The 27,148-nt window shown below is 39.9% G+C and overlaps 1 long non-coding RNA gene across 2 annotated transcripts; it reads left to right on the top strand.

Annotated features, from left to right (window-relative positions):
- Nucleotides 1–26,235, top strand: LOC127964349 (uncharacterized). Of its 2 annotated transcripts, XR_008155035.1 has the most exons (6): nucleotides 1–169; nucleotides 5,731–5,806; nucleotides 7,828–7,901; nucleotides 15,905–16,038; nucleotides 22,458–22,521; nucleotides 25,412–26,235. It is a non-coding gene; the product is annotated as an uncharacterized LOC127964349 (long non-coding RNA). The 2 variants fall into 2 exon arrangements; XR_008155034.1 differs by lacking the exon at nucleotides 1–169 and having other exon boundaries at nucleotides 194–5,806.
- Nucleotides 26,236–27,148: the final 913 nt, after the last annotated feature.

Below are 27,148 nucleotides of genomic sequence, written 5' to 3'. Positions count from 1 at the left end.
TAGAGAACGGCAAAAGCTCAGCCTCACACACACACACACACACACACTCACACACATATAACAGCAGATCTCAACAGGATACTGCAGTCAGTCACAGGCACATGAACACGGGAGGAAATGGAGTGACAAGAGAAAGGAAGACACAAATCACACTGTGCCATGTGTGCAGGTAAGATTCTTTTGAAGATTAACAAACTTTTTGAGCGAAAGCAAATGACCGGAGTTGATCTACACGACTTGAAATTTCAGATGGAATGAGAGTTTCTGCAATGATGTAAAGTTTTGGCTCAGTCTCTCTCATGCTAAAAATGTGGTCAATTTCAACTCCTCATTAATAGGAAAGAGGCGCCTCACTGTTTGCAGTGCACTGCAGTGAGAGTAGATCCTCTGTGCTGTGCAAGGCTGTTGACAGACTGGGATCTGTAATTGTTTTCTCTGTGCTGAAAGAGTGTCTCTGCCCGAATGGAATGCAAGAGACTGAAATGCAGCTTTGCTCTTTGTTCTCCGCAGTTAAAGAGGGATAAATGGCACACACACACACACACCTATCTGCTTCTTTCCCAAAGTGCTTAAACTTGCCTGCGGGATCTCGGCTAATGCCATTATCTGCCATATTTGTTTTGTTGTATTCCATTCTGTACAAAACCAGATCAGAGCTATCATGAGAAACTTATTGTGTTGGAGCGCGTGTGTGTGTGGGTGGATATGTGTGTGTGTGTGTGTGCCCTGTGCATGTGCACTCAGGAGCACATGAGTGTGTGTGGGTGTTTGGATATAGGTATTTGTGTGGGAGGGTGTAGCTCAGTGTGTGTGGGTGACCAAGTGTGTGTGTGCACAAGTGAAGTGTGTGTATATGTGAAATATTCCACCCATTTGCAGAAGGCAAGGGTTGCTTGTCAAACCCAGAGCATTCCAGTGCTTCTGAAGCGGCGCTCGATGAACTGCGAATCTCAGCTGAAATGTGAAGACAAAAGCCAGGGGGACATTTAAGAGAGTTTAGCTCAGACGGATCCCTACGAATCAATCCCCCTCGCTTCGGTGGGAAAAATCCAGCGCTCGGGCTTGTATTTCAGGTTCAGCTGGAGACGGTTGCTGTCTGCCGCCGAGGGTCTTTCCCAAAATGGGGCACAACTGGGAGGGGATACAAAGAGACCCACCTGTGGAGCTGTTAGAATCACACTGTCTGCTGGGAGGGTGAAGTGTCTTGCTGTCGTTTCCCCCGCGGGGTTGGCGATATTTTTCATTTCCAGTTCACTGAATAATGTGCCGATGTTTTTAAATGGTGTGTGGTCTGGGAGGTGGTCTGATTCCATTCTTACAAATGACAAACAATGAGGGATGTTTCTATAGATGTGCCATTTACAAGTGGTGTTTAAGTTCAAACTCTTGCACAGAGGAGTATAAGATTTAGTGAGTACCGACTCACTCGTTAACTTGCATACTTCACCAGAAAAATCTCTGCAGGCTGCGTCATCTTAGCAAAAACATACAAATATCAGTTTTAAATGCAATAAAACATTATTATTAGTTTAGTATATATATATTTTAGATGGGTTTTAAACAGTGAGAGAAGTACTGACATATTCGTTTTTTTTATAACTGTGTACGCTGACTCTATATCGATTCAGTTAGCAATAAGACCTGATTGGTTCGAAGTGATTCAGTCTTTCTGAACTGATTTACTCTCTGTGGCTGAAATGCCAGACTAAAGAATTAAAGAAAGAAATAAAGAATTATTTGATGTTATGTATTCATCGTTTTTCCACACAAAATTTCCTATCTAAACATTTCATATCCCTTTGTAAAGATTGCTCGACCTAAAAATTCATTAAGGAAGAGTATGTTTGTCTTCAATGAAAATCAATTCTATAGTTCGCTCTCTGAACGAGGAAAGAGGTGAGAGTTCATCTGAATTCCTTTAAGATGACATTGCGTTTAGGAATTTGAGGTCCTTGTACATGCACCAGGATTTTTTTTTCAATACTTTGCACTGAGAATTTTTATAGCACATGTATAGGTAATTCATCCAGAGCAGGCTTTTAAATGTACCTCAGAATCCAAGATCAAAGAATGCAGAAACCACATGCAACATGTTGTAGAAAATATGATAAGGAATAGTTACACATGAACGGGATATAACAGGAGTGGTTATTCATTACAATATGTCTGGTCTAACTAAACAAAGGCAACATGTCCTTTAGACTATGGATAAACAAATTCCAGCCACAGCTGACTGAAATCGCAGATGATTGAAGGTACTTGTCAAGATGAGACTCAAAGAATGCATTTAGGTATTGTGCGCTATTGTCTGCATCTTAAGCCAAGTGTAACCATATACAGTACCTTGAAAAGTATGAGCACCTCTCTGATTTTATGTCTGCATTCTCCCATATCGTAACATGCTATTCATAAACAGTAAATGAATCATGAGCTGCAAGTGGGGGAAAACTGTATTTGCCAGTGGATTTCACTTGATCCACAAGTGTACTCACTGCCAAATACTACAGCTGGCAAAATTCTGTGTACAGATTTTACTTCTCATTAACTAGAAAGGCTTTTCCAAATATTTAATAGACATACTTCAGCTGGACAAGTAAAGATTGTTTTAGAATAATAGGTGCATTGAGAATAGATCACTTTAAAACATTCAACTGTTTATTTTTGCATTCTGGTTGCTGTATATGTTATTGAATCGCTTGCGACCGATATTTGAAGAGGTTAGTCTTGGAACTGATGAATGCATAAATGTTGCCAAGTCATTACTGATCATGATATAACTGAAGAATCATATCATTTTACCCTTAAAGAAATATTGAGTTGAAATAGTGCAAATTTGTTAGGAATTTGGATTTTTCTCAATAGTTAATGGAATTTCTATCAGTTTTAAACAAAAAAAATATGTGTTTTAGCTCCAAAATTCCTGTTATGTGTTAGAAAAGCAGAATTAACCTTATTTAGTCCTTTTTTTTAGGTACAGATCTTTAAAAGAAATTGCACTATTATTTAAAAGTGTATTCATCCATTTTTAAATGCAGCAACTAAATTATCAACAATTTTGTTCTCACTCTTTGTCTGATGCTAGTGTCTTCTTTTGGTTGAAGCAGCTGTGAAACTGATATTTAAAATGTTTCCATACCAGTAAAGGCTCACACTGTGCTGTGTGTGTGAGCAGGGCTGAAGAGACATGCTGCGCAGGTTATGTTTTCATATTTTTCTTTGTGCAGATGTGCTCACACTGATTAGATCAGAACAATATATGTAAGCTGCAAATGAGGTTTTTCAGAGTAAAATCATTAACAGTCATAATATTTCTCTTTATTAATAATATGGCACATTTCTCAGTTCAAAACCGATTGATTTATTGAAGCTTGATTAATTTAAGTAGTTTTGTTGGTTTACACTGAAATGGGCGTTCGATTCTGATAGCGCGTTCAATTCTGTTTTCCTAATTTAAACTTTAATTCATGTGCACATTTTGTTAGCTATTTGGACATATATTAAACAAGAATCCATTGATGGAATGGTAGAAATGTTTTTCTTTAACCCTGTCAGAATGATCAGTTGTGCAAATTTCCCCAAGTTCATCATCTGCTCATCCTTCCCTTGAAAGCCTTCTCTGAGATGTTCTCTGTGAAAGTGTGAGAGAGAATGGAAAAAACGAGACATTTCATCATAAGCCAATCTGGCACTTTGGAAATTTTATGTAAATCACTGGGCACCTCCCACAGCTGTTGTATTTCCCCCATGCATCCTTTTTGCATTCGGGACAAGGACTGAAGAAGAGTGTTCATGGTCTCTTGTGAATGAGACGATGTGGTCAGTTAGGTGAACTCCCATTGTACTTCTTTCCTGCTAGTCTTACTCTCTGGTGAAACCCCTTGTGTCTACTGTAAAAACAATTCTGCTGTTGAGAGAGGGAGGGAAAGCAAAGGGGGAACCAGATTGTACACAAAGCTCAGTGGTTTCCCATATCAATGTACACTAACAAAACTACTTAAATGAGTGAACGCATGCAAATCACTGTTTTGTCGACATGCATCTGGCATGCACTGCACTTGAAATTGTGTCTTAGGAAATGGTTAAAGTTTTCTATGTTTCCACTGCCATAGATTAGGTCTTAAACTTTCTTTTATCCTTTAGGATATTTCGAGTGCATTGAAGTTACAACACAATTTTTTTGACTTTTAAAAGATTATGATGTCCAGATGAAGAACAGATTTCTGAACTAATATTCAGTGTTAACTCAATTAAAAACAATAATCTTCAATGAGTGAATTTCAGAAACCACATCTGGGGATCGTAAGCTCATTATAAAACATCTTAATACACATGAAAGGCTTGTTTCAAATCAATTTTACCAAATGAGAATCAATCAATGAAACGCCTTTAGTGTTAACTTCCTCCTCAATTGGATTAAAGTCCCTAAACTAATTTTAGAGGAAACCAAGTACTGACATAAACACTCTTCGGTTTATGCCAATCTGGCATTTAAAAAAACATCTTAAAGTTCCTGATGATATATAGCCTATACTCTAATAAAGTGGCACATACTTATTTATATTCAATTTTCACTATAAATGTTGTGTTGTCTGTAGGGTTATTTGGAGAACAACTTGACGTCAGATAACAGGTTCTTCAGAATAGCGTATTGGTTAATGGAATTTGTAAAACGGTGATTCCCAACCATCTCATTTAAGCACAATTGCTAGGACTATTTAGACAAAAAAAAAAAAAAAAAATATTGGGAATCCCAACATAAAAAATAAATAAATAAATAAATAAAGAAGCAGCAGCAGAGCTCGACAGTGTTCTATTTGGATTCGTAATCGGTTTATACTTCAACAAAAAAGTAGGCTATTTTTATTATTCTGTTATATATTTACATGTCACGAGTATATGAGACAAATATGTTGTTTTAAGAAGTAGACAACTTAAGAAAGCTGACATTTTACTAACTGTAGTCTAGATAGGCGCGAGACGAACAGCAAAAATTACTCACAGGAAGTCCTTTTAATCCCCGAAAGTCAGTGAATAATTCACACACAGTTTAAAGTACACATATGTTGTCCACATAACCAGAATTCTTTTTTTTAAACCTCTGTAGAATTTTAAAAAGTTGTCTAGTGGCTTCGGGCTTATTTTTTTAAAATGTACAGTTATTTCGACATGAAGAACAACAAAATGTACTGACAAAATCCCCTTTGAATCTACTGTTGAAATCTTTATCATCTGCCTACAAATGAGAGTTATGAGGACGCAGCTGTTTACCCCTTTCTGTTCTCAGAAACATACAAGTTCAGCGTAGAAAAATGATGTCATCTCAGCATAGGACTTTCGCCTTTTCTGCATAAAAGTCTTTTTCTGATTTAGAGTTTCCTCAAATCGTGTGCATATATATTATAGGCCTGCCTGCAGTGCGTTATATCCCCGTTATATCCCCGTGCGAAGGGACGGCCCCAGCAGAGGGGGATTTCTGAACTGAGTGCTGGTTAGTGAAGTCAGCAGCATTCATGTGAATGGGGCAGCAGTGGCATTTCCAAGTCATTCGGCATGTTAATGCACAACGTGAAAAGTCGGCCGGCGCAAGGAAAATGGAAATGACAAGTAGATGAATGAAACATGCGATGATGAACATGAAGTGTTTCTGCATTCGCAACGGAGCCGTACTTTCATTTTGTCGACCGAGCTCATTTTTTTTTATGCCTTTCTTTCTTTTTCTCCTGGACGCAGAGAAACAGATTGTCCGCTATCAGCGGTGATGGTGCGCGGAGGAAAAACGCGAGCATGCAGCGAAGTCAAACAAAAGGTGCGTCCTGTGTCTATTTTATTATATTGTGCCATGAGCTGCATATTGTGCATCCTTAATAAGCATTGTTTGGCATTTGCTTAATTTTTATTTCATTTTGAATAGCATATGGTCAAACTATAACTTCAATGCCACAAATATGATACCATATGTGATAATTAATTTGAAAAGAATACTTGTTTTTGCTGCTTTATGCATTTATTTTGCTTTGTGTTTAAAACCTCGAACTTACAATGCCGCATCCACGACACACACACACACACACACACACAGAAAGAGAGAGAGAATGCTGTAGCTACAGTGTGTGTGGTATCTGACAAATGCATTTTATAGAGAGAGCGAGAGAAAGAAAGACTGAAAAAGTGGTTTAATGACTTGTCATAAGTTACACAGACGTTTTATTTCTATATTTTTGTTATTTGGTGTAAGGGCCATTTGGTTGAGGGTGATGTATTCTTTTTTCCTCTTCTTGAAGTGAGGTAGGAGGGGAGGGCTTGTGAACTGAAGAAAAGGAAATTCTTGTGTGTGTTTTGGAATGCTGTTGCCCCGGGGGGACTGAAAGAATTGAGTTGGGGAATAAGAGAGGGGCGAGTTTAGAGAGGGGGAAACAAGGGGGGACACATTTCCCCTTTCCTTTTTTTCCCCCCAAATGACAAGGATAACACCACTGCCTAAGAAGAAGAAGTGCAGTGGCCGGACGCCTGCGAGTGGAATGAACGGACACATTATGTACATGGATTCAATGAACCCGCTCACCCCAGCACCCTTCATCGCCCCTGTTACGCACCCCTAAACCGAAGGGATTGGAATCTCTGTGTTCATTATTAATTACTAAACTAGTGCTAATAGTACTACTGAAACAAATGAGATGTAATGCTCTAAGTATACAATTAAAATGATTTGTGCATCTGTAACTACTTTTAATTAGTCTACTTTTAACTGTCCAACATTTTTTTTTATCTGTGTCAGCCAAATGATGTCATGCACCCACAAATCATTAATCTAATAGCCTTAAAATACCTGATTAGTGTGAATTTGTACTTTTTGTTTCAAATATTTTCCATCAGGGGGCACACACGAGACATACCGTGATATAAGTGTACAGAGGGTGATAAGAAAAAATTATATGGAAGCAGTATTAAAAAAAAAAAAAATTCCAATCCTGTTGGTCATATGTACATTTGATATTGTAAAATATGGACACCAGCTTATGTGTAACAATAGCTGCTGTCTGAATGCTGACAGGCAGCATTTTTAGCACCAGATATTGTCTCCGACTGATATAGATTATTTCTCAGTTAACCCAAGTCAAAATGTAATTAAAATTTTCGGCAAATGGTTCGTCTGATCAGTTACAAAGTAGTGCATTAACAGAGTCGTCTTTGTACTGTCAGACATGCCAGAGAATTTTCTTTTCGCCCTCAAAAGTGCTGTTAATGGATCCAGCACCTCAATTGGCATAATGATAAGGATGTGAATGATTCATACCGCTGTATATTTCAGTTAAGTACCCCAAAGTGTCTTAAAAGGGCTTTCCTTTTATAGCAACGGCTGTATAATTGCCACATTTTGTCTTCTATTAAACAATAGTATTTTAAACCTTTTATCCATAGTGTATATTTCACTGTTACAGGGGTTATAATTAATATAAAATGTGTGATTATTAAAAGGAAGAAATGACGTGATTATTTATGTGATTTGAGATTGTTTTGCAAGTTGAAGCGCTCATCTCTGGAGATTATTTGAGTTGTGATGAAGAATGGCTGTTGGTGATCGCCCACACGCAAATGTGAAATATTCTAATGAGCAATCTGTCTCACTTGAGTGTCATCTAGCTGGTCCGTTTCAACAAAATGTTCCTTCACAGTCCTGAAGGGTTTCATTTGAATTGGACATGTTATACAACATAATATTGGTCTATGATGGCTGGAACGGTTTTGGGAGTGATTTATCAATTTTTAGTTTTAGCATTATGATGTGGCATTATAAAACACTTCCTTCTCTTTCTGATTTTTCTGTAGGGCCTCAGATGAATATTCCTGAAACAGAACAGGATGGACTTGCTAAAACCAAATCACGCACTCATCCTGCACCGGTAGGTTCAACGCTTTCTCTTTAGTGTCTTTCTTAATGGTGAGTGAGCTGCAGTGGGCATTTTTTGAAATCGACAGACTCTGATGGTGTGCTTTAGAAAGTTTAGGTGATGATTGGCAGGTGCCAGACTTGATCCTGGGTCTGTGAGAAGAGTGAGATCAATGCACGGCAGGATGCTGTGCTGAAAAGAAATGTGGTCAATTGTTTCAAAAGAAAAAAAGTTTGAAAGAAAGGGATGCAGTGTATACTCCAAAAAGATTCAGTAATTTACATGCACGCGGCACCTACGTATAGAGGATAATAGCCCACACATTATCCTGAGTGCCGTGGTTCTTTAGATCTGAGGAGATGACATCATAAAATGCTCCCTCGATGTGGGCTCAGCTCGTGGGTAGAAGAGGTGTATGTGTGCAGAGGAGTAGAGAAAGTGAAAAAATAAGAGACAGAATGATCATCTCTTCCTTTCTGTAAAGCCCGTAGGCTCCAAGCCCAGCATTTTCACACCCACTCTCTGGTTTGTGTGGGTGTCTGAGTGGGCAGCAAACTTGTGACTCATACTTGTTCAAACCCACACAGGGGCAACTCCTCTCTTCTCTTCTCTTCTCTTCTCTTCTCTTCTCTTCTCTTCTCTTCTCTTCTCTTCTCTTCTCTTCTCTTCTCTTCTCTTCTCTCCTCCTCTCCTCTCCTCTCCTCTAACTCACATGTGTTGTAAGACTGGCTTTTGATGTTAATAATGTGGAGTTGAATAATCGATACACTTATTTATTTTCATCTAACCGATGACACATCATCGCCTCTGCTCAACCTGTGACTAGTATCTTTTTTTTGTGCTCTTTCAAGAGAGTAGTATTACACATGAATGATGCAGTGCCGTGAGTCATATGTCAAAGATTATTGTGTTCACTCTCTTTTAGTCCTTATTTATACATCGTTTTTCAGACAGAAGACTTTGGTTTCCCTGACAAAGCTGTGAAGTCCCTATATTTCCTTCATAAAGTGCGCACGGTTACCATCTCTACACTAATCAACTAAAGACCAACTCAAAACTTATTTTGTCAGCTTCACCACCACTGAGGCTCAAGTAGCCCTTCAGTGACACCAAAATGTGTTGCTTTTGACTCATCGGTGTTGAAGAAATCAACATCTGGTGTTTTCAGAGGCTATATGTGCTATTGTCTCTTCCCCACAAATTGACACGGCCTGCACATATTTATTTATTTATTTTTACCTGAAGTGAAACTAACTGAAAAAATAAAAATAAAGAAATAAATAACATGAAAGTAATAACATGAATTATTAATGACCTGATATTTTTATTAGGGCTTAATATTTCTTAACAAAAATATCAGGATGGTCAGTATTTAATCTTTTTTATTATGCATGCAGTCCGTACTCATAGACGAGAACTAAAAGTCTCAGGTACCCCGGTTGGTAATCTTTGATCCAGTTAAAGTTGTCATTTATCAGAAATTATATTTGAATGTAGCATGGGGATTTAATAGTTCTACTCCTCTTAAATAAGTCAAGACTATCTTCTAAAAAGACTACAGACAGTGAATTCTTTGATATAATTACAGTTAACCTAACGTATGCTTAAAAACCATTGTGTGACGGCAGACAAAACATCGGCAGAGAATCACGGTGGATCAGAGAAGTCCTTTTTTTTTTACCATGAATCACACGCGAGGGCAAAGGCGGACAATACAGGAGCACCAGGAAGTCTGCAGGGGATGTGTGACGGCGGACTGTGCACCCCTCTTAAATTTAAGACAAAGGAACATAGGCTGGGACTGTGGTAGACACCCCTAGCGTCCTCCAGGCTCGTATCAGCTCCGTCGGCAAATGAGCCAGATAAAGACGTGTGTGCTCCGGAGGAAATGAACCCTGCTGACCCGTAGCCCTTTAAACAGCTGGAGAAGAGCCCCAGATTCTCTCTCTCTCTCTCTCACTTTTTTATGTCATGTCTTCCCTCCCGCACTCACTCCCAAATTGGCTCTCGTTCTGCTCGATCTTCCAGTCCAAGGTTACTCTCTTTCCCCAAATCTCTTGATCTCTCTCTCAGAGTCTCCCTTTCTCCATCACCCTCGCCGTTGTCCAGCACGATCCCGGGCCAGAGTAATCAGTCCCGCCTTTGATTACGCCACTCTGCCTTAGCGAGGAATGTATTGAGGGAAACTTTATCAGCATTGTATAACATCAGCAGTTTCTCTCCGGCCCTGAGATAATTGAAGGTGGTACTCCAGGAAGCCCTGAAAGAGCCCTTGTCTGGGCCGGGGGAGGCCGGGCGCAGAGGGTGGGCGCAGGAGGGTGGGGGGCTGGGTGTGAGAGCAGGAAACCCTTCTTGGCATAGAATGGAATGTTTCAAAAGAACGTGTTCGGAACTTCCAGGACGAGGGCGTCTGCCGCTGCACTGCTGGTCACTCTCCTTCGCTGGAGCGCTGGCTCTGGAGAGGGGGGCGGAAAAGGGAAGCCGTGGCTCTCCTCTCCTTTCGTACTCTCTCTCTCACTGGTGGGCCAGCCCACTCACAGGATATACGCAAGGGGGAAACGTGGACCAGAGCGGATGGGGTCACCGTGGCGCAAGGCGGGGGTCCAGCATCCTGAATTTATAGGGACATCCAGAGGCGGCAGGCTAAGGGGACGAGGGTCCTGGGTGTGTGTCAGTGTGAGCGTGAGCAGTTAGTGTGTGGGCAGCTGAGGAGGAGAGAAAAGACGTGGGTGTTGAGGGGGCGAGGACAGAAGAATGCTTGAGAGAGCGAGAGAGAGAGAATGAGGGAAAGCAACAATCTCCGCTGCTTTTCATCTGACACCTTTTAAAGGGCCAGCCAAGGGGTGGAGAAGGAGCCAGTCGGGCTCCTTTTACCGTATCTCACGGTTTCCCACCCAGCATCCACCCAGACCCCTGCAAATGGGACAGGAAAGGCATAACATCGTACTTATTAGAAGACTGATTTATTGCTCACAAAAGGAAACGCTTCGTTATTGTTCCTTCGAAGTCAGGCATCTTTATTTTATTATATCTTTATGTTCATTTATTAAAACAAGTACACAGAAACAGTGTATAGCATGTGTTACTAACATAGAGTTTTGTGTGCAATAAACAAAGAAGTATTGCTAATATATACACTACTCTCTAGGATCAGTAAGATATATATATTTTTAAGAAATTACTACCTTTATTTAGTAAGAATGCATTCAATTGGTCAAAAGTGAAAAAAAGACTTTAACATTGTTATAAATATTTCAAGTAAATGCTGTTCTTGAAATGTGATTAAAATAAAACATGTTTCTACTGCTCCAAATTAGAATCATATCTGAAGAATGTAGCACTGAAGATTGGAGTAATGTCTGCAAAAAAAAAACAAACAAAAAAAAAAAAAAACAACAGCTTCGCCATCACAGAGGTACACTTAAAAATGTATTTAAATAGAAACATTTCTTTTATATATAATATTTCACAATATTGCTGTTTTTACAGTGTTTTTAACCATTTAAATGCAGCCTTAATGAGTGTAAGATTTCTTTCAAAAACAAAAAAAATTCTGCTTAAAATAATGATTCACAGTACAGTAAATGAATCAGATGTTGTTTCAGTTGATTCCTCAATTCTTCAGACAGATTCAAACTGGTGACTGATCTTTTTTGGGGGAATCAGACTACACTATTCACGCTGTATCTTTTATACTATACTCGTTCCATGTTATTTGTAAAGACATTTCTTGCCATTATTTTACCATTATTTAAAATTATTTTATTTTTTATATTAGCACACACTCTTTTTATTGCATCACATTTAGTACCAGTTTCACGATTCAGTCCGAGCACAGAAGTTTACAAGCACTTCCGTCACATACTGAAATAAATCAGTCACATGATAGAGTTCCTCAACCATCGTGTTTCATATTAGCCACTCAGTCAGACCGAAGTGAAAAATGAAGATTGCCTCCGTGTATGCAGAAGAGTCCCATTGTTCTGTGAGCCATCTCCAACAGTCACAAAGTGTCAGACAATTATAACCACAGTTGTAAGGCTAATCATTAATAGACTGTTCGTTTCCTCAATAGGAATGTTTCACATTCCTGGATCAGGGTCAGATTCGCCTCCACTCACCGGCTCAATCCCTCATTGTCTTGTCAGCTACAGTATGTCAAACAGATGGTTGGCATGGTTACAAGGTATCTGGGTGCACAGTCTTGTGCCTTTTTAAAAGCTGCGTCTGCATGCTGGTAAAGTGATGGAGGAAGAGCGCGTGAATGCATGTAGCGGAATATATCAAAAGCACGCAGGGCTATCTGCAGCCGATAAGATGCATGAAGTCATGCCTTTGTGGCATGACAATGACATCACAGCTGCGTCCCTGCATTTTTTTCCCCTGCCCGCCAGCAGCCACCTAATATAGGCATCCAGTGCCTGGGGCCAGACTGGCAGAGACCCGTGTGGCGGGACCCGGCAGGCATGCACACGAGCCACGAAACTGCGCTCTGGGAGGAGGGAGTGTGAGGTGGCAGCACGTCACCCTGACGTCTCTCAAACGAATTCCAGTGTGGCTCAAGCGAGCCGAGAACACTCATGTGATTTTGGCCCATTGACACAAATGAGGGCAATTTGTTGCCTCTGTCACCATGAATCCTCAGTGTGCCTTAGGATTGATGTGGTCACCTGATGTTGGCAGCTGCTCTACCCATTGTGCAAACCACTCTGGATGAGTCTGATTACAGCATGGGCCACTTTTAACCTACTGAGATAGAGCCTTTTGTTTTGTAGGTGATGCTCAATGCATATAAAATGATGAAAAATTTGCTTTTGTTTGCAGTAAGACATGTTTTCTTTTTAGTTTAAGTCAGTTTCAATGTCATTTAAAGTAGTAATAATAGGAGCAATTACTTGCCAAATTGATTTAATCTATTGAATAGTGGCAGTCTTGTGTTCCTTCTAAATCGGTCTTGACCCCTGTCTTGCGTCAGGTCGTGGTTTATCAGGTTCCAGTGAGGTTGCGGAGGACGGTATTGGTAGGCTGGACGAGTCTTTCATCTTTACATTTATGGTGGTGTTGGCAGTCATAGCTCACACCTTTTACACCACAGCAATGTGAAAAATGTAAGGCTATTTCTGTGTTCGGTATGGTTGTTGTCATCATTATGTGCTTATAGACACAAGCCCCCCAGCTCAAATATACTGCATGTAATATATGACTGGGATTCCAATAAAACAAACAAGTAAATGGTTTAAAACATGGTTGGCATGGTTGATTCCGAATTAGTATCTTTTTTTGTTTTGTTTTTGATGTCTACAGTAGGGTAAAAAAACAGAAAATGATTTAATGCTAAAGTGACTGGGTTTTCAAAGTTTCAAGGCACATGGTAGGTTTAAATTGAAATAGTAAAATGACAGCATGTTACAGTTTAGGAGTTGGATAATGTTTAAATTCATTCTCTGCAATATTTGAAAACAACAATTATACATACATTTTGATGAAACATATAAATAAATATAATGTCAATTTAAATATATTTTTGTGCCATTTCTTCTATGTATTCGCAGGAAGTTTCCCCCCCTTATTTAAAGTTGTTCAGTTGAGTTGATATCTAAGGTAGCACTTAAGATAATTTCTTTAAGTAGGAACACCGTTTTTAAATTCCTTTTCCAAATGAAAGGACTGGGAAGCACATGGTTGCAACAACAATCGCCCCTGCTTGCCCTGTGATTACATTGTAATGTCACTGACTCATAATCTCTCAACCCACTGACAACAAAATGAGCGAGAGCAAGTTAAATTGTTCGCAAAAAAAAAAGTAAAAAAAGGCAAAGCAGCATGTTGACGCGTTACGATGTGTGATTCATCGTAACCTCCTCCCTTCTATTGGAACACACGCTGTCTGTACTGTGGTCAAGCTCAGTTTCACCATGCAGACTGACACAGCAGGAGCTTGAACACTTTACCAGTGTTGTGTACAGATTGCTGTAAAGAGATGGGGAACGCAGGAGGAAGATACGTAGACTAAAGGCAATTTATGCATACAACTTCACTGACCTACATCATGTCTTCATGTCTCAAATCACAGATATTTGTAATTCCAAGAGATTCATGTAAAATCTATAAACTATGTACTGTATAAGTAACATAAAGTGGCACTTGCAAATATGAAACTGCTAATAACTGATTTTTTCTATTTGACACTTTTCTGATTCAATATATTTATTTACAATTATTTTTACAATCTGAACTTTTGTAACCAGTGTCAAAAGTTTGCTTAGTGACTTTTTTAAATATAAAATTATTTTGTCAAAAACTAAATCCTAAAACTTGCTGTTTATTTCCAGGTTTATATAATGACAAAATTCAGGAGTAAGAAGTAGTAAGAATAATAGTAAGAATAATTTGATAGCTTGGAAATCAAAATGTTTGGAAATGATCAAACCATTAGCTAATCTTTCTCATTGAATAGCTTGACTAAAAACTCTTTCTCCGAGTCACATAGGAGACCTATATTCCCCCTTTTCGCTTCTTATGACTGATCCTCATTTGAGCATCCTGTAAAATCAGGGGCGGTTGAAGAGCCGGTGGGTCGTCAGAGGGGCGGCAGCACTGGCCGACTGTCCTCTGTGTTTTGTAAATGGGCAGTAGGGAAGCACAGAGCTGTGCTGTGTTACTCAGGCAGCGGGGGTAAAATACAGGACTTGTGCAAGCTTCCACGCGGCGTGGTTCACGGCACACGGAGATGACTCACTATTCTCTTGGTGACTAACAACTAAAATATGGCAGTTTAAAAGACGTTTCAGTGGTGCTCCAGTTCCATAGAGCTGTGGAGAGAGGGAGATGGGCAGGTACAGTTGTCATTTCTTCCAACTCTCTCCATATCACTTTATTTGGTTCTTTCTTTTATTTCACTGGAAAGGTGATGCTCTGAAATATTAAACAGCCGAGTGTCCCTCTATGGTGTTGGGTTTCCCACAGCTGATGAGAATTCAGGTACTTTCTCCAAGATGGAGAATTAGGGGTTTATGAAGACGATGAGCCGGGATGAGTCAAAGCAGTGTTTCTGATATGCTGGAACTGGATCAAAAAGCAGTCATTTCATTCTTAGCACGTTTTCATAAATTAAACGCTGAATTTGTACTCAGTTGAACTTATGTTAGTATATAAGACATATAAGCTTTTAAAAAATAAACTCTTGGAGTGAAAAAGAAGTTAGTTTCCCTAAAAACTTCTTATTTACAAAACTGTTTTATCCAGTTGTCTCAATTATAAATGTGAGTCTGCATAATATCAGTTTTATGAGACTTTCTAAAGGCTTGTTTTACGTTGTCACAAACGGCGTGCTTGTTTGACATTGGTGGACCCGTTTAGAAAAGCGTTTAGACTGGTTGGTACGTGAGCGAATTCTTCACTGAAAGACACTAACTAATGTTCCTCAGTCACATAAGTAGGGGAGTTTCCTGCTCCTGCTCCTAGGCGTTTTTCACGACTGCCGGCTTTTCTCTCTCGCCCTTCCTCCCTTTCGCTCTCCCCCTTCTTTTTTTTCTGAATGGGTGTCCTCTCTCTAACCTCTCAATTCACAGCAGCATTGAAACAGGACACTACCCTGAACACTGATAGGCTGCGGGAAAATCGCTCAGCCCCTCAACCCAACACTATAAGTACACTGGCAGTCCGTCTCCAGTGTATGACTGACTGTTTAGAGAGTGAGAGAGAGAGAGAGAGAGAGAGAGAGAGAGAGAGAAGGAGGGGGCGGTAGAGAGTTTAAATTCAGTGACAGTGATAACAATTATATTATTCGTTCTCCGCTGAAACAGGGAAGCACTATCAGACTATGTGGCACACTTCCTCTGTCTCTATCACTTTAAGAGTGTTACTGATTAGTCGCTAAAGAATGCGAGTGGAAAAAAAGAGAGAAAAAGGGACAGAGGCAGAAGGGAGAGACAGACTGAGAGCGTTCGAGCCTGGAACTCATATGGAGAAGACTGATAATACTGAGCTGAGTAGAGTTTTGTTTTATTTTCCAGCAGTTCGGAGACGTTAATGGAGCTCTCACTCTCTCTCTGTGCGTGTGTGTGTGTCTGCGGCTCCTGAAGACGAAGGGGGAAGTCGGGGACCCCAGCGCTCAGCCATCAGGAAATACTCTTTTCACCCAGACAGAGTAAGTCAATGAGAGGGGGAAAAAAGACAGAGAGCTCTTGCTACTAATGGATATCATATGGTGTGCTTTAAAACTGAGAAATTGTTTGCAGGTTTTCGATAACTAAACTGAGAAATTAGGAACCGTTTGAAAGTGTAATATACGATGTGTGTGTGTTTATATATATATATATATATATATATATATATATATATATATATATATATATATATATATATTTGTGTGTGTGTGTGTGTGTGTGTGCGTGTTAACTTCATATGGATAGGACTGCCATTCATTCCACGTGCTTTCATTTTCATCTGTGTCACATGATGGAACTTAACTGAGGAAAATTGACGTGTTTAACCTAACCGAAACTAATTACCGAGCTGATATGGAAAATATCTCATTTTTATCAGTGTCGCTAATGTGTTGAAACGCTGTTTTTGGCTAATTCTAGTAGCTGTTCTCCAAATACCACATGTGGGTCCTTTTTGAGAAAGAGTTGTCAATGTGCCTGTTAGAGCCTGAGAACATATTTTTGGGGTTTCCCCTGGGAGAGCGGTTGTTGCGTTCCACCAATGAGAGAGCGCTCTGTTGCAGCTATGGCTAGCGAGCACAGAAGGAAGAAGAATTTATAGAGAGTACCCTACACAATGCTGCTTCTTATGAATGGAGCGTGTGAGTATCACTTCTGATTGGCCGGCTGCTCTTGGGTAATCAGAGGACACATTCTCTGGTTTGCCGGCCGGCCCACTAGTGGTCAGCTTGTGGGTGGAATCACCGGTGTTTAGATTTACCTTCTATGTCTTCTCAACCAGCTGTTGTTGCAATATTGGGCAATGAAGGCAGAGTGTTTGTTCGTACCGTGTAGATATATTTGTAGTGATATTTTTGAGGCTGTGTGTCAGTACATAGAACAAAATAAAAACTGCTCAGGGCTGCAGATGTTTATCTTAGTCAATGGCCAATCAGAATGTGAGAGAGACACTACATTCGGCCCTATGCCCAGCTGTTGTCCTTCAGGATCTACTGTACGAGAAATGACCTTCAAAGGAGTTGAGTTGAATTACTGATTATGAGTCAGTACTATTTGTTGTTGAATATAAATGTACAAAATTAGCATGTAATGTTTAATCATCTAGTTCAAAATAAATGAAAGGAAATTAAACCTTGATTTTAATAAAAAAAAAAAATACATTTATATATTTAGATGCATTCAATTTATAAAAATAACAGTAAAGTTATTTATGTTACAAAAGATTTCCGTTTCGAATAAATGCTATTCTTTTAACATTTCTATTCATCAAATAATCCTGAAAACATTTAGCAGCACCTCTGTTTTCAACTTTGAAAATAATGAATAGTTTCTGCATGTTAGAAAGATTTCTGAGGGATCATGTGACCCTGAAGACTGGAGTAATGGCTGCTGAAAATTTAGCTTTGGAATCATAGGAATAAATCACATTTTAAAATATAAAACAGTTATTTTAACTTATATAATAATATTTTGTAATCTAAAATATTTCAGATATTATTTTCTATCAGTAATCTAAAAGTTTTCAGGTAGGAGAAATCAAGATTTGTTCTCTTGATTTCCGTAGCATGCCACTAACTCTTTCTCCCAGTTTATCTAGGTTGCTGCAGACACAGGAAGTGTAGTTAAAGTCCCTTAAACAGTCACCTCACACACTAACCTAATTATTTTATTGCCGACTATACACAGGCGGAAACTTCCGGAAACTACTGCAAACAATAGCTACCCTAAAATTAGATTTCAAGGCTACCTGCCATCATGTAAGGCCCTGACAGGAAGTGAAGTCGAAGGATGTTGGGCGTTGGGTGTGGAGAGGGTGTGTGTGTGTGTGTGTGTGTGCATTCGAGACTGACGCCTCAAACAGCCGAAGGAATTTGCCGGTCACACATTGACCCCTGTGCTTGCAGAAGGGTGCAGTGGTAGAACCTACGCCCACCAACATGCTCATGCATCCTCCGTGTCTTTGTGTTTCTAAAACTATTCGAAAAATACCACTCCCTCCAGTTCTCATGCCCACCCAAGGAAGTCTGGCTTAAAGGGATTGTTCACCTAAAAATGAAAATTATGCCATCATTTACTAACTATCATGTCATTACAACCCTGTATGACTTTCTTTTTTTCTGCAAAAAAACAAAAGAAGATGCTTTGAATAATTTTTTGTCAATATAATGAAAGTCAGTGGGGTCAAAATATGTTCAAAATATGTTCTTTTGTTTGCATACAATGCATACAAGTTTGGAACGTAAATGATGGCAGAAAGTTCTGTTTTGGTGTGAACTATGCCTTTAAGCTTTATTATTACTTTTTTTAAATTCCTTGCGAGGTAAGAATTTGTCCTTGTATTCACCAGCATAATCCTGGTGAACGATCTGGGTTTTTATCGTATCACAGTGCTTCCGTTGTCTCTAAATTGTGCATGATAGTGTATTGCAATGCGCACAAGGTATTAAGATGAGATGATAAAGTGTTAGTTTATCAAGACGTATTGCCAGCTTTTGCTCAAATGCTGTCTCAAGGCTGAAATGAATGTGAGGATGCTTCTCTGATTTCTAGGTCATGCTTTTTCAAACAGTTAGAGTTTCAGTGGCAGTTGTGAATCATCAGGTGGCTTTTTAGAGGAAGAATTGACAGACTTTCACTCCCTGTAAAAGGGAGTGGTGGGAGTGACTAGTGTGGGGAGCCACTGACACGTTCCACCCATGTAGAGTGCTTTCGTATCCATGGGTGTGTACCGGCACCATTTATGTCACTGCACGACACAACCTTGACATACCTGTCATAAATGTGCTACAGAGTCAGTTTTGTCAGCTTACGTAAGCATTCTTACTCTATATACTATCTTGTGCTTATCTATTTAAGCAACAGCACAATTCTCTCTCAAACTCAAAATCTGGTCTTCATAAGTCAGACTTCCTGTAAGAGACTTGCTTTTGTTCCCAGCTCTGTCTCCATGCCTCCCTGCTCCTGATGTAATGAAAGCTGCAAATAGACGTAATAGAGGGAGGCAGACAGATAGAAGGTGTGTGAGTGACGTACACACTCAGGTAACGGCAAAACACCCACACCCAGCGCTTCGTGTATCCGTGCCCATATATGGGCAGTGTTTCCCCACCTGGGCAGAGTGCAGGCAGAGCACTGAATTCCAATAAGCGACGAGTGTAGTACGTGTAGCAACACGTCATGGAAAATGAGAATCAATGGCGATCCCGCCGCTTCCTCTCTTTCTCTTTTTTGTTCAGTGTTTCCAGTGTCCAATCAAGGTAAATTATGAAGCAGGTATCAGTCTGTCCACAGCTAAATGCAAACCATTCTGTTAGCAAGGTTCTACACCATTAAAGCAGCATTGAAAATGTCAGTTAAATCCTAAATACATAAATATAGCCATGCGGCACCACACTGCACATTCTTTCATTTCTGTAAATATTGTATAATGAATTGTATAACTAATTTCATTTTTTTTGTATAAATTACCCATAGTTACACACACTAATAACTCATCTCTGAAATGAAACAATTTAATTTACTTAATACATTATATTTCAAATACATTCTTATATAAATTTTTATTTTTATCATTTTTTTTATAAAAAAAAATTTTTTCGCATGGTGGACATTTTGTGTTGCTGCATTGCAATGTTACTCTTTTTGGCAGTATTGAACTTTCTGTCTGATCCTATATTGTTTTAATAACAATTTGTAGAAAAATAGGTCCACTGACAGCATGTATAGCAGAGAAGCAGAGCAGCCCAGCTTCATGCCCTGAAAGACTTGCATCCAAACTCTTTATGGCCTCTGCGATCTATGCTCCGGAGTTGAGCTGGTTCGCATCTCAGCAGCAGGGTTAGTGCACTCTCAAACAGAGCGAGTATTATAGCTATTTTAAGAGCGTTGTGTTGCCTTAATAGAGAAGAATTTATCGGCCCTCATTTAGGTGTAATGCTATACACTTCACTGTTTCGAGAGCGGGACCGGGCCAAGGGCAGTGCTGGGAGTAGTTCGAGTTAGGGAATAGAAGGCTTTTGCTCTCCAGGCCAGCGTGTGAGTGGGTGTGCTGTGGACCAGACTCCTTCTTTCTCTCTTGATCTTTCTCTCCCTTCTCACTCGAGCCTTTACTTCTGCCAAGGCCTTGTAAAGGGACTGTAGGCTCTGTTGTGTGCCAGCTCTTTCCCATCAATACAGCCCTCTGGAAAGAGTCTCTCGCTTCTCTTTACCGAGAGTCCAGTGCAGAGCTTCCAGTAGATGGTCTCCGAATGGCAGGAAAGCGTATGCGTGCGGCTTTTCGTGCGTATGGTAGTTTTGCGTGAGACTTCACCATCCTCCTCAGAGTGCTTAGGGATCGCCTTTCACTTCAAACCTGACCCATCTGTAGGGCTTCACTCTAATGGGACCTGCATTACAAGCCATAAAACAAATGGACTTCCCGCCTCTGGAGTTGGTCAGGTCTTGGCAAAAAGGGGAACTCCTAGTGCAATGGCAGCATGGCAGAAACCTCTCACCTTCCCTGAACTCTTCGGGGAAATGGAGCCTCTTTCACTGATCCAGTCTCTCAATGGTTAGTGATGTTTTAGAAGCCGGTCAGAACCAATTACGCTCACCCTCCCGATGGCAGACTGAGCGCCCTTATCTGATCTATCCCTCAAGCTAATGGAATTACACATTGATTCGTAGAAAGTTAGTAGAAAATGGAGAGCTGACTCTTCCCTCCCACAGTAAGGGGCAAGTGGGCTTAGGGGAAATGAAATGAATCTCTCTTACACCTATCACAGAGCCAGGGCCAAACTCTCCATGTACGATCATATCACTGAAACCCTACTGAGGTTGATTATCAACACTAGGCTACCCAGACGCAATCCCATGATACAGCATGGTTACTTACTCTAAATCGAATTAGACTTTAAAACCAGCCCTCCCGCTTTCTCAATGACAGGAGACCACCTCTTCGTGAAAGTGATATCTTTTTTGTTTTGAATGAAGCCGAGACCCGCTCACCGCTTGTTTTCAATACCACCACATTTATAGCAAACAGCCGGTATTGACAGAAAGCAGTCCAGACTTCTTTAGAAGCATTGCCCTGTGTCGGTAGGAGGTCAAAGGCGGCAAGGACTAAACACAGCCAGAGCCTTTAGAAGAAAATTGATTTTTGCTGTAAGCCGGCTGTTAGACAGATCACCTTAAAGATCCAAAATAGTTCTGCTAGTAAACTAGGCAGCCTTTTAAGTGATACTGAAATGTTACAGGGATGATTCTAAAAGTTTTGAATCATTCTTCACTTATTGATTCTCTTGTGCTCTCCTAAAAAAACAGACTGGCATGTACAAATAGAAGCACACACACACACACCCTCTCAAACACTTGCTTGGGTTCCCCTCCTTCCTCCTGTGCTCAGGGCTGCTGCGGGTAATGATTCAGTTCCTGTTTGGTTGCCGACCACGTTGACAGCATTCTGGTCAGGGGCTCGGCTGCTGCTCCTCTCAAAATCTGGATGTGGTCAGGCCAGTCATCTCCCAGGCAGCCAGGAGGAAACCCACATCAACTGAAACTAGCTGGGGCTCCAGGAATAGCCCAGCTCAGGGAGGTTACCCTGGCAGCTTCCTCTCTGCCCTTTCTCCTCCCCTCCAATCTTCAGCCTCCCCCTAAAAAGACAGCCCTGGCAAACGTCTTGTAAATAGTGAGTAGTACAAGTAGAGGCTCATCAGTTCTGGTTTTGGACCTGCCCCAGTATCTGGATCTGCATCAATAAACACAAAGCCTGCTGTGATCTGGGCTCTGCCTGCAGTGAACGTCTTCATTAGAGATGATTGATCATTATCATTAATGTTGCTGAACATTTTTCATCAAAAGCGGCGCTATATAAATCACATTCAGTTTTTGATTCAGTTTTCATTATGGAGCCGAGAGAGACATCACTCTCCTTGAAATATTGCTTTGGAGTTCTCCTCGAGGCTTTGACGAGTTGTAACTTTGATGCCTGTTCATAAGGCCACCTAAAGGCCCTCACTTTTCAAGAAACATCATGAATTTACCTGTCATGCTTTGTGCATTTCTCTCTTTGATCATAAGAAAAAATTATTCCAATGCTGTACCGTGTAGGAGGCGTAAGCAAGAGGTCTTTGGCTCAATCTACAGATGGGTTTTGAGGGACGTTTTTACGTTAAGTGCAGTGACAAGGAAGGGGGTAGCATCTCATCCTTTAGTGCTTTGGAAAAGACTTTTGTTTGTGTGGGGTAAAAAGTGGGCCATATTCTTTCAGTGGAATGTTGGTTTGGGTCCCTCTAAAGATCCATTTTTTACATTTCTTAGTCTTATTGATGTCAGAGGACTTCAACACATGACATTAGTGATATGATTAGCTATGTGGGTTTTTAATTCAAATAATTTATTGCTTCTCTCTTTTTTCTTACAGTGTTATTCAGACAGGCTGAATATATTCAGATCGCGTGATGCTCCATGTCTTCATTTCAGTTTAGGTGAGCACATGCTTATATTTATTTTATATATCATTTAATATTGCAGCTAATTTCCTGCCTCACTGAATTTGCCAACTTCTTCAGTATCTTCAGTCTTGTGGATAAATGTATAATAAAAAAAAAGGAAATAAAAAATCAAATTCAGAGTGTTTGAATTGAATAGAAATTGTTCATAGGCTTTCAGCTTCCACATGCTGCAAAGCTATTACACTTTAACTGGTAATCTGAAATGTGCAGAAATGTCTGCTGCAGCACTTTGAAAAGAACCTTAGCTCAGAACTTTAGTATTTACAATAGAAGCCGTGTCTTATGTGCTGACTAGCAGGGCCCTGGGCTGAGCAGTGACTGTGGAAGGTTATGAATGGAATGTGAAAGAATTCTTATAATGTTTACAGGTCATTCATGTTAAGTCCTGGGCTGGGGCTTCTCCTTAGGGGCAGACAATAGTGTTGCAGCAGGAAGCACATACTTCCCTCGAGAGCCTCACGGCACGCTCCCCCACCCTGTTGTATCGCCACACACAAGAAAATAAAAAACGCAGCAAATTAGGAAGGCTTAATGGGCCGGTAGATGCGTGTATATTTGTAACTTCATCATATGAATTGCTTTGTTTACTTAAAGCATGGCTTTTGTGATTCACGTCTTCACAAAGCGTCTGTTCGTGCATTTAATTTTCAGAGCCTGTTGTCGGTGCTGCCAGAAAAAAATACAATAGGAATGTAAATGGAACAGAATGAAACAATATAGCTGTCAACATCAGCTGTCACTCTGGAAATGAAACAGCAAATTTTGACAGAATTTTTAAACCCTAGAATCCAAAGCACTTTACGGTCAACAAGGCAGACAATCAGTTTTTTCATTTAAACCGCATAATCATAACTGTAGCGTAGAATAAACTAAAAGCCCACGTTCACAATACAGAACAACACAGAGATCCATTCTACAAGCACCATTCTATTAAGACCACTCTCACATGACAGTTCACTGCTCACTAAATAGCCTTAACTGTTTTATATACACTCTCTTACAAAAGAGTACTGTGTCTGTACCATGGTACAGTGATAGTATCTTGTTGTACTTTGATATATGGGTCAATGGTGTGACACTCTTTTTTTGTTTTTATCTCTAGTTTATTTAAATTATATTTATATTATATTTAAAATGTATATTTTAAAATTATATTTTAGCTTTAATTTGTCTACACTGCTATTCAAAAGTCTGGGTTGGTAATATTTAAAAAGAAGTATGTTATATGTTAATCAAGGCTACATTTATATGATAAAAAAATACAGTAAAACAGTAATATGAATATATTAGTGAAATAATAGGTAAATATAAATATATTTTAAAACAATTCATTCCTGTGATGGAAAAGCTGAATTTTTAGCAGCTATTACGCCAGTCTTCAGTGCCAAATAATCCTTCAGAAATTATTGTAATATGCTAAATGTGGTGCTGAAGAAACTCTCCTTACATTGAAAACAGCTGTGCTGCTTAATATTTTTGTGGACACTGGGGTACATTTATTTTATTCATTTATTTGGAACAGAAATCTTTTGTAACAACTTAAGTAAGGTAGTGGTTAAGTTTAGGTATTGAGTCGCGTTAAGGGATCTAGAATATGGTCATGCAGCATAAGGCATTTATATATGCCTAATAAGTACAACTAAACAGCCAATGTGCAAGTAATATGCATGCTCATAAACTAGTTAATATTGAGAATTAAAGTGTCACCGAATAACTTATTTTTAGGGTTATTAAATCTTAATTTATGATTACACCACCATTTTTTTTTCCTGTGGGCACAATTATTGGTATTCATTGACCCACATACCTTGATACTGAATGAATGCCATACTTGATTGATAATTATTTGAAGGCAAGGTTCTCATTAATCAACTTTACCCCTAAATGTCCATCCTTTTACCATTCTAGGATCAACCAGACACGATTAGTCAATCCATCTTCTCTTTTTCACTAAAAACCATTGGTAGTTCACTGGTAGTTCACTGTCCCATGGTCTAAATCTGACTGCTTATAGAGGGCCGAATGTTGACAGCGAGCAGCGACAGAGCATTGGAATTCAGATTAGGAATGAACTCCCTAATAGAGAAAAATCGGAGTCAAGTGACCATCAGCTGGTCGAAGTATGTTTGATCAATACAGTCACAAGGTCTCAGGTATGCAGGGCTGGAGCCTTTACACAAGGGGGCAATTTCTGCCTGCTCCTGTTAGTCAAATGGCTTTATTGTTAACCAGTACATAAATGGCCTTACACTCTCAGCATCTTTGCCAACAGGAAGTATTTAGCACTATGTGAGTCACTCTCTTTTGTTTGTCTAGCTGAGGGTGATTTAATTAGTTGATGACCCAATCAAAGTGCACCTTTGGCGGCTAACAAGCACCCACTTCTAATTAATAAGACTTGAATTGAGTGTTCTGACTGATGTAGCCTAATGCGTGCCAAACCACTAAGTGGATTCGGGAAATAATAGTCGCAAAACCAGGCTTACATTTTCATGATATCTAACAGCCTTAACATAATGCTCAGGTCAAAGAAAAGGGTTTATGGTGCCGTCTGTTATGAGAAAAATGCACAACGCAGGTCTGGTTAGGTTAAAAGGGTGTGATGAGCACCTTTAAAACGTGCTGGAGCCTTGGCCCATCTGCCTGCCTGCCGTCCTGCCTCCAGGCTAATGGGAAAGAATGAGAAATATTTTGTGCTAACGCCATGCTTAAAAATGCCCATCGGGAGATTAGCTGCCCCTCCCCAGTGCTGCCTGTCTGTGTGCTGCGAGCAAAAAAGAGGACTGTTGTCGTCCTCCGGAGCTGCAGACACTTTGATTTGGGGTTGTCTAACCATTCGCTTCTTTGTCTCTGTCTTTCTCAGGCGCTGAAGACGGCTCAAGTGGACAAGCACTGCAGGCGGCTTGTTAGGGTGCTCATGAGGTGCTCAGTAGTCAGTGTAGATCCTGTGTTGCAATCAGCAGCTACATCTGGCTACTGGGTCTCTGATGGCATTTTCTGCTTCCTGTTGGCACATTCCTTTCAGATTGTGTGGTATGTTATCACAATGTGTGCCTCATCCTGTCAGAATAGGACTCGCTTTTTCATGGACGTTAAAGAGGGCTCATCACAACAGACTGTCTCTTGGACCAGAGCAATTTGGTGGTGCTTTTACACATTTTTAGCTGTTTTTTTATCCTCAAAAAATTTGATCAAGGTGAGTGAACTGTCAACGTGTAGCTAAAAGTCTCGGGAACCCATTTCAGATGTCTTTGAAAGAAAGGATTGAGACATTGTTTCTTGTTTGACTGCTGAAGTTTCAGTTTAAGTGATTAGGTAACAAAGGACAAGGCGACATGTCACATTCTCTTTGTGATTTGCCTGTCACAAGGGGCTGTCTTTGTGCAAATGTTTTTGAGTAGTTGAAGGCTGACAAATAATGAGAGTTAAACGCGCAGACGTGCTGAATCCCATTGGTTTCGGGGAGCGAAGGATGAAGTCTTTTGTGCTGTCGTGAACCTGGCATACAATGTAGATTTCTGTGTGGTACAATCTACAGCTACATTGTCTGCTGGGTTTCAGGCCAGCAGAAAAAGCCTGCTCAGCTCAGAAATTGAAAAGGTGAGTCGTTAAATCGTCATGCATGCTTGAAAAAGACTTATCCTACTATGAGAATAATATACAATAAAAGTACTGAAAGTATAAAAACTGTGATGTGTCCAATTATTTCTCTTCGTGTTTAGTCTTACCGTGGGTTCAGCTTAATATTTGTAGAGCTGCACAGAGTCTATCCAATGACAGACTGACAAATTTCACCAGGGATTAAAAAGGCATCCAAGATATTTCAGCCGTACACCCAGAAGAGCTTCTTATCACTATTACCCATCTGCGTTTGAATACACCCACCAACAACACACACACACACACACACACACACACACAATGAAAGTTAGAAGAAAAATTCAGCAATCATGCAATATAAAATCACATTCCTAAATCTTCCTATATTGCGTACTATTATGTCTTTAGGGATTCGATGCATAAAAAAACTAATGAAGAACTGAAGAAAGCCTGAAGCCTCCAGAGAACTCGGTTCATTAAGTCCTCACACAATCTGACTACGATATTGACAGAAATGCCTTGCAGGAACGCTGTAGCACATCTCTCACAGTCCTCACTTTGTGTTATGTGTCTTTTTGTAATGCATTCATACAGCAGCGCATGCAACCATATTCTAAATAACTGCATAATATAAAAGCAGTACAGAGGATTTATGACACTGCAAGATAATGCAATTTTATAAAACAAAACACCTGTTCCTCTCCAAAGAGCACTTGTTGTTTGCTATGATTAGGTTCATGTGAGTTTTTAAGAGAACCACATTCCAGAAGTTCCTGACCATTTGAAATTCCTTTTGCAGTGCCTGGGTGTTTCCTGCAACAAGCAATTAGTTTGTTTACACTGATGCAAATATCCCCAATCAGAACATATTTGATGTTTAACATATTTATGACATTGACACTTAATCATTTAGTAAATGCTTTTATCAAAACAACTTGAGAAACATTTTGTCATAGAAGAACTTAGTTTATTCATAATGCCAAATTTCCACAGAAAGCAA

Source organism: Carassius gibelio, chromosome B9 (assembly GCF_023724105.1).
Source record: "Carassius gibelio isolate Cgi1373 ecotype wild population from Czech Republic chromosome B9, carGib1.2-hapl.c, whole genome shotgun sequence".
Taxonomy (NCBI): Eukaryota; Metazoa; Chordata; class Actinopteri; order Cypriniformes; family Cyprinidae; genus Carassius; species Carassius gibelio.
The sequence above is the reverse complement of the archived record's forward strand: the minus strand, read 5'-3'. Positions and strand labels throughout refer to the sequence as shown.